Source organism: Crotalus tigris, unplaced genomic scaffold, assembly GCF_016545835.1.
Source record: "Crotalus tigris isolate CLP2741 ecotype Arizona unplaced genomic scaffold, ASM1654583v1 scf7180000018053.2689490, whole genome shotgun sequence".
NCBI classification, from domain to species: domain Eukaryota; kingdom Metazoa; phylum Chordata; class Lepidosauria; order Squamata; family Viperidae; genus Crotalus; species Crotalus tigris.
Window position 1 is genome coordinate 1,477,519 of NW_024096796.1, and position 7,992 is coordinate 1,485,510.

A 7,992-nucleotide genomic window follows, 5' to 3' on the forward strand; every position below is an offset into this window, starting at 1 on the left:
AAGGAATACATCGCCGCGTTATGGAAGGCCGCCAAGCCCTGCGAGTTCAAGGACCTCGAGGAACGACTGAGGGACCGATTCGTGTGCGGGTTAAGGCATCGTGAGCTACAACAGAGACTTTTCGCAAACGAAGAATTATCCTTCCAAGACGCCTTAAGGGAAGTCACCGCAGAAGAAGCAGCAGGCGGCGCCGTCAAAAACATGCGGCCGATCAGAAACAGTGCAGAGGGTGCGTCCGTGCACCAGGAAGACGTCCGACGAAACTCCGAGGAGGATCCGGACGAGGAAGTCGACCGTCTACACCCCGCGAAGGAAGAGAACCAGAAGGGAAGCTCTTCGGCTCCGCTCAAGTGCATCGGCTGTGGAGGTCGCCACAGGAGAACCGACTGCAAGTTCCGCTCCGCTACCTGCCGGGCATGCGGTAAACAAGGGCACATTGCAGCTGTGTGCCTGGGCCGACGAAAGGCACAACCCCAAGAAGAACGCCTGAAGGGTACCAGATTCCCCAGCCAGAATAGGGTAGGTTTTTGCGCTTCGCGAAGAAGCATCTGTAGAACAGGCACACACAAGCCCATGAAGAAAAAGCTGTCACTCAACGTGAAGCTACAAGGGGTTCCATTATCTATGGAACTAGACACAGGGTCTGCCCTGTCCATCATTTCATTGCATACATTTAGGAAGATTTGTTCCAGAGTGGGTCTAAGGCCAAGTTAAGGCCTTCTGATATTGTATTAACAGATTTTCAGAACTCAAGAGTGTGTGTTAAGGGGGAGGCCACCCTTAACGTGCAATACAAGAGTTTTGAAGGTCCACTAGACTTATTAGTAGTAGGGGGTGAACAAACGAGTCTCATAGGACTCGATTGGTTTGAGGCCCTGGGGATACACGTCACAGGACTCAATAGCTTACAAACACTCGACCTACAGGAAGTCTGCAAAGAATTTGCAGATGTTTTCAGCCCCCAGCTGGGCACATTCAAAGGACCACCTGTGTCCTTAAAGCTAGACCCCACTGTCACTCCCATTAGGATTAAAGCAAGAAGGGTCCCTTTTGCTTTAAAAAGTAAGATTGACACTGAACTAGACAAACTAATCCAACAGGGAATCCTAGAACCTGTTGATTCCAGCCCGTGGGAGACCCCCATTGTCACGCCTCTAAAGGCAAATGGGGACATTCGCATTTGTGCTGATTACAAATGCACACTCAATAAGGCATTGCAGCAACATGCCTATCCTGTTCCTGTGGTCAGTCACATCCTGGCCTCTCTCAAGGGGGGGCGTGTTTTTGCAAAGCTTGACCTAGCTCAAGCATATCAACAGCTGCCTGTTGATGATGATGCTGCCATAGCTCAGACCATTGTGACCCACAGGGGAGCCTTTAAAGTAAAAAGGCTACAGTTTGGAGTAAATGTCGCTCCTGGGATTTTCCAAAGCGTAATGGAAAACACACTACGAGGTATACCAGGGGTCTGCCCCTACTTTGACGATGTCTTGATTGCAGGAGACTCCACACACATTCTAGCTGAAAGGCTTAGGGCTGTCCTGTTAAGATTCAGGAAATCAGGCCTCAAGCTCAGAAAAGACAAATGCCAGATTGGGGTGCCTTCTACTGAATTTCTGGGATTCAAAATTGATGCTGCTGGGATTCATCCTGCTGAATCCAAACTAACTGCTATTTTAGATGCACCCAGGCCAAAGTCTAAGGCCGAACTTCAGGCCTTCCTAGGCCTCCTGAATTTCTACAATTCTTTTCTTCCACATAAAGCTAGTGTAGCTGAGCCTCTTCACAGGCTACTAGACAAACAGGCTGTGTGGCTGTGGTCACAAGCGCATGAGGCTTGCTTTAAAGAAGTCAAGGCCTTGCTCACTTCTAACAGTGTTCTTGCACATTTCAACGAGTCTCTCCCTGTGTGCATCGCTTGTGATGCGTCCCCCTACGGGGTTGGAGCTGTCCTGAGTCACCTCAGGTCTGATGGAACTCAGGTTCCTATTGCATACTACTCCAGAACACTGTCTTCTGCCGAGCGCAACTACGCTCAGATAGACAGGGAGGCTCTGGCTGTTGTTGCTGGAATTAAAAAATTCCACGATTTTCTATATGGCAGGCATTTCACGGTCTTCACTGACCATAAGCCTCTGCTGGGACTGTTTACCACACGTAAGCAGACTCCCCACATCATTTCCCCTAGAATGCTTAGGTGGTCTATTTTCTTGTCTGCATATGATTTTTCATTACTCCACAAGCCTGGGAAAGAAATGGGCCATGCTGATGGCCTCAGTAGGTTGCCTCTGCCAGTAGTAGAAGCTGACCCCGCGCCAGCTGTCAACATTCTATCAATCCAAGCCTTGCCCGAGCTCCCTCTTAGTGCCAGGGATGTTACCGCTGAAACGGGTACAGATCACACACTTTCACGTGTCCGCTCCTGGGTCCTGTCCGGGTGGCCTGAGCACTGCCCTAGTCCTGAGTTTCAGAGTTTCTGGTCCAAAAGGAACGAACTGTCCCTTTCTCAGGGTTGTCTGCTTTGGGGAAACAGAGTTGTCATTCCCACCTCAATGAGGACTAGGGTCTTAGAATCCCTCCACGAGGGTCATCCTGGCATTGTTCGTATGAAGGCTCTTGCACGCAGCCACTTGTGGTGGCCTGCTTTAGATAAAGATATTGAGGCTAAGGTACACATGCCACCTGTGCCAACGATCTCGCCCAGAGATGCCCCAAGCTCCTGTGCATAGATGGGAGGAAACACAGTCCCCATGGTCTAGGGTGCACATTGACTACGCTGGGCCCTTTCAGGGCCAGTTCTTCTTGGTCCTTGTTGACAGCCATTCAAAATGGCTTGAGGTTGTGCCTGTCTCATCCACCACCACTGCAAAGACTATTCAGGTACTGAGGGGGATTTTTGCTGCACACGGGCTGCCAGATGTCATTGTGTCCACAACGGCCCTCAATTCACCTCCTCCGAATTCCAAGCTTTCTTACAGGCAAACCTGATTCGTCATGCCACATCTGCGCCTTTTCACCCGTCCACCAACGGTATGGCTGAACGCATGGTGCGCATCGCAAAGGACGCCTTGAAGAGACTCACCTACGGGGACTGGCATCACAGGTTGGCTGACTTTCTCCTTTCTTATCGCACCACACCGTCCACTTCTACAGGGAGAAGTCCAGCTGAACTTCGTTGGGGGCGCCAACTTACTACTAGACTTGACCGGTTGCATCCGGACAGACTGCCTTCATCTACCTCACATCCTAGGGCACCTAGACAACTACTTGTGGGTGCCCCGGTTTGGGCTCGCAATTACGGGCCTGGTCATACATGGGTCCCCGCTTCTGTGTCCAGGATCACAGGTCCTCTCTCCTACGAGGTTGCCCTGGACAACGGTCGTGTCCTGCGTCGGCACATCGACCAACTTCGCTCTAGGCGAGACTTTTCTGCTGAGACTCCTGGGTCTTTTCCAGGGGGGGAGGGGGACCCTTTGGAGCAAAGGGAAGGGCAAGAGCTACTGCCCATCTCCACTGAGGGAGCCACAAACGGCTCGTCCCAAGGTTCTGCAATTGCTCCGAAAAGAAAGTCATGGAGCTTACCCACACAACAGGCACTCACGCCTACTCCAGCCAGGGAGTCACCCCGGGGGCATACTCACTTTCCACACACATCACACAGCAATCCAGCAACGGAGGATACCCGGGGGCATCCCAACAAATCATTCCCCGCAAGAGAACTGGCACACAATTCCCAAGGTTGGCCTGACCTTACCCCAAATCCTACAGGGGGTCAAACATACACAGAGTTAGTCGAGGAACCAAGTCCCGACTACAACAACCCTAGCACAAATCAGGGAACACCTGAGTTTTGGGAAAGTACAGAAACCCACACGAGCCCGAACACAGAATGGGGTTCAGGGAATGGACAGCCTCCTGACAGGTCTTGGACTGACCTAGGAGGTTCTACAGAGACGCCCAGCAGCGGCTATCACTTCAAGGGGCCTGAGGGTCTACAGCTAGGTAGGTCAACCAGGTCACAAAGTAACAGAAGCCCTGGCCTGACGAGCCCGGTGGGCAAGCAAGCAGGCCAGGCATCGGGGCACAGTCCTTGGAAGACACCAGGGCACAATAGAGAGAACAGGCTCACGCCTCCCTCCAGTCAGGGGAATTATGCCAGTAATTCAGAGCTAAGAAGGTCACAGAGAGCAAAGAAATCTCCCAAGTACCTAGAAGACTACATAACATTGCTGGCAAAGCAAAAGCCAGTAAACAGTGGGAACATTGGGGAGCAAAATGTCGTATAAAATAAATGTTGTATGTTGGTAGTAGTTTTAGCCCGGGGGAAAGGGGTGTTATGTCCCGAGCCTTTGCAAACGGCTCGGGCGTTTGCAGGCAGTCCCGGGCAGGTGCAAAGCTGCCCGGGACCAGACAGGCTGTCGCCAGCGCCGTGCGCATGCGCGGGTGCTGGCGCGGGAAAAGTAACCCATTTACCCGGGAGTTGCCTATATAAGAGGCTGCGAGGCGTTTGGGCGAGGCTGAAGCCATCTTCCTGTAAGCTGAACGCTGAATAAAAGAAACTGAGAACTCCAACTGCTTCTCGTGTCTGTTTTCCCGCCACGGACTCAACATAAATTATTATTATTTACATTCCATATAAGAAAATACATTTTTATTTTTCTAGAATCTGAGAAAGCATGTGGCACAAATCCATACATGTTTTAGGGGATCTCAATTATCATTAAAATCACTCCATGAAATGGAGCAGAATAGGTGTTCTGGCAGGGGTATTTTGGTGTTTCATCATAATAATCTCTCATCTTAATTTGTGCTGGAAAATGACGTGCAGCTGCCATTTTAAGGAGCTTTAAAATATGCTGTGGCATTATTTAAAATGGAGAGTCTGAAAAGTAAGGGATTTGGAGGCCTGAATAACGTCATCACCTTTAATTGTTTCCGTTTGTCTAATGTGTTATGAATCTTCACGCATTGTCCTTTCAGGCACAGATTGGCCTTACACCTGCTCCCTTGCTGCTCTCTAGATAAGAGCTGTATCAGCTTCACACCTGCCAACTTTGCTTTAACAGACTTAGCATCTTTTTAGCATATCGGCAGTTTTCTATAAAGTTAATTAAAAATAAGTGTGCATATTTTCAGCCCAGCACCATTTCTTTCTGACAATGCTATAATTTAGTACATGGGAAATTTAAAATGTTCTGCGTGGGTTGTGGGTATCCTGGTTACATATGTACATAATCAGACGCATATCCACTTTTCTGAATTTCATGCTGCTAGGTTTATTTCCATTAAGATTCTTATCAGAGTGTATTGCTTGTGCAGTTTTTTTTTTAAAAAAAGGCATTACAGGGACAACAAGGTTTAAATGCCTTGTTACTTTTTTAGCTGTTTGACATTAATTTAAAGACTGAGATTAAATTAAGGGAAATTTTCATAGAAAGACAAAAATTAATAACCAAGTACAGTGTTTTATCAGAGAATATTTAATAAATGATGGAATCTGGAGAAAGTAAAAATAGAATATAAAATTTAACGTTTTAGTTCTTTTCATTTGTGAAATTATTCTTTATTTGATTTCTTCATATAAAGCCTAGGTTTATCTAGGAAGAGATCATGAAAAAATAATTCACATGGCATTTTAATCAAAATTTATTTATGTTTTGCCAGGAAATATGCTCAGACATCATATTGCTGATATTTCCTTTGCAGACAGCTAATATCATTGCTGGTAAACTTAAGAAGGTTGGATTAAAGCCAAGAACAAGGATCATGGCAAATTGAATCAATAATAAAGCTATAATACCTACGTGTATACACCAGATACCTGTCTTTCAAATTTGTGCCCAGCTGCAGAGTAGATTTTGAAATGTTATAACATTTTGAAACTCAGCCAGTATTGAAGAAAACTATGCTTCAGAAACAGCTTCTGTCCACCAGTGATTACAGAATCTTTGAATGAACCTCCAGGTCTCATCTGAAGTTGATGCAATGGTATGAACTTTAGTGAAAGCCAGCATCTACTGTCTCTAAAGCCTGAGTTTGTGACATTTTTTAAGCCTGAAATGAAGGACAGGAGAATGCTTTTCTCAATTCCATATGCAGAAATGAAATAGATATTTAATTGAATCTTCTGGTGAAGTGAAGGTATAGCTAGCTTAGGAGAGATAAGACAGGCTGAACACTGGTTTCCTTTAATTTATTTATTTTATGTATCACCTGGACCATTATCTATTACCTGGACCATTACAACCATCACAAGTTGCAGCTGTAATGGGCAGGCTGCATTGTGGTTGTAACTCAAGAACTATCTGTAAAGAAATGTGCAACTTCAATGGTCATAGAAACATAGTATGGAATTTCTTAACATTCATTTCTTATTAGTGCATGTTATGGCAAACTGCTTTCAAAATAAAAGAAAACTTTAAAGGAAGTTTGCAGTCTAGGATATAATTTTCTGAGACAGAAGATAACATGCCTTCTTAAGACTACTTTTTAGATGTGATTTTCCTTGATGACCCATTGTGGTTCCAAGTAAAAAATCATTGAGACAAGTTTTATAGTGTTCATAATTCAAATTATGCAACAGGCAACTCAGAAATAGGCAACTCACAATCTCCCAGCCCCATTTTTGTAGTCCCCCCAGATTATGCTCCTGAGGTTCAACAGCAAATCACCAAATTTTCGTGGCATATTATTTGCCATTTTAAACAAAGGAAATGAAGCTGAAGAGGCAGAAATCAGCAAGTCTTAGACCAGACATAACTTTGGACAGATGTCTCCAATTCAAGCTGGGAAAACAAAGGCCCAGAATTTAAATTTTGGAGCAGATTATCTCTATCATCTATCCATCTACCTACTCCATCTATCTATTGTGTTCTGTATTCTGTAATATAGTAGGCAAATCTTTTAAATATATATAATATATTTAATATATATATAATATATTTAATATATATATAATATATTTAATATATATATAATATATAATAAACAAAGTTTATTATCTAGCAAAATACATTTTAGTACATATTTTTACTTTAAAAGATTATCGAAGCCCTCAAACAAAACATTCAGCACCCTTGTTTGCCATGTTCCCAGACACTTAAAAAAGTGCATTCCTCCCAACCAGAGAAGAAATGCCCATTATCGTTCCCCAGGGGAAGTAAATAGTCTGAAGCTGAGTGTTATTTAGTCATAAACATCTTAATTCGCATATCAAGAAATGCAACGACCTGGGTTAAGTTCATTCAAAACATTTTATAGATGTGGTAGAAAAGAATCCAACTTTCATTGAATTAGATGCTTAATCATATTATGGTGTTATCATTTTTATTCCTTCCTTGGTGAGATTATATTGACATAGCTCAACCTTTAAAGCAGAAAGACCAAAGCATGGGGGCAGATCCTGGCTTGTGTGTCAAGGAGATAATCTACATTATTACAAAGATAGATGAGGCTACTGGTATTTCAGGGACCGGAAGGGGCTGACAATGATATATAGAGGAGCTTGCTGTAGCCATTCTGTGCCAAAATTATTTGCTACTTGAATTCCTAGTGACAGTTAAATACCCACTGGAAATCCTCTAGGGATAAAAGGGTCTCTTGTGAAGGGCCAGATATGTGACAGGCAAATAGCTCCATTTCTTCTGAAATACAGTTTCACACCAATCATTTTAATATAGTAGGTTGCAGGCGGTGCATCTGGCAGCAAAAACCTCATCAGCAAAATAAATAAATAAATAAATAGCCATTTGGCTTAGGATAACTGCCTATTCTATAAATACAGAGGAATGACACAGGTTCCTTTGCTTTACCCTAATGGATTCAGAAAGCAATACCTGCTTTTTCTACCTGGGTTGGAATTTCTCTGTCCTTTTGATTACTTGGTTCAAATACAGTGCTGCAAACTAATCAGGCTGTGTTGGCCATGAGGAAAGTACGTGCCTGCAACAGACTATGAGAAGAAAAAAAAAATGGTACCATTTTCTGTATTGC

General features: G+C 44.5%; 1 pseudogene; it reads left to right on the plus strand.

The window, feature by feature from the left end:
• The first annotated feature begins 630 nt into the window (after positions 1–630).
• On the plus strand, positions 631–5,778 carry LOC120309683 (annotated as a pseudogene).
• Positions 5,779–7,992: the final 2,214 nt, after the last annotated feature.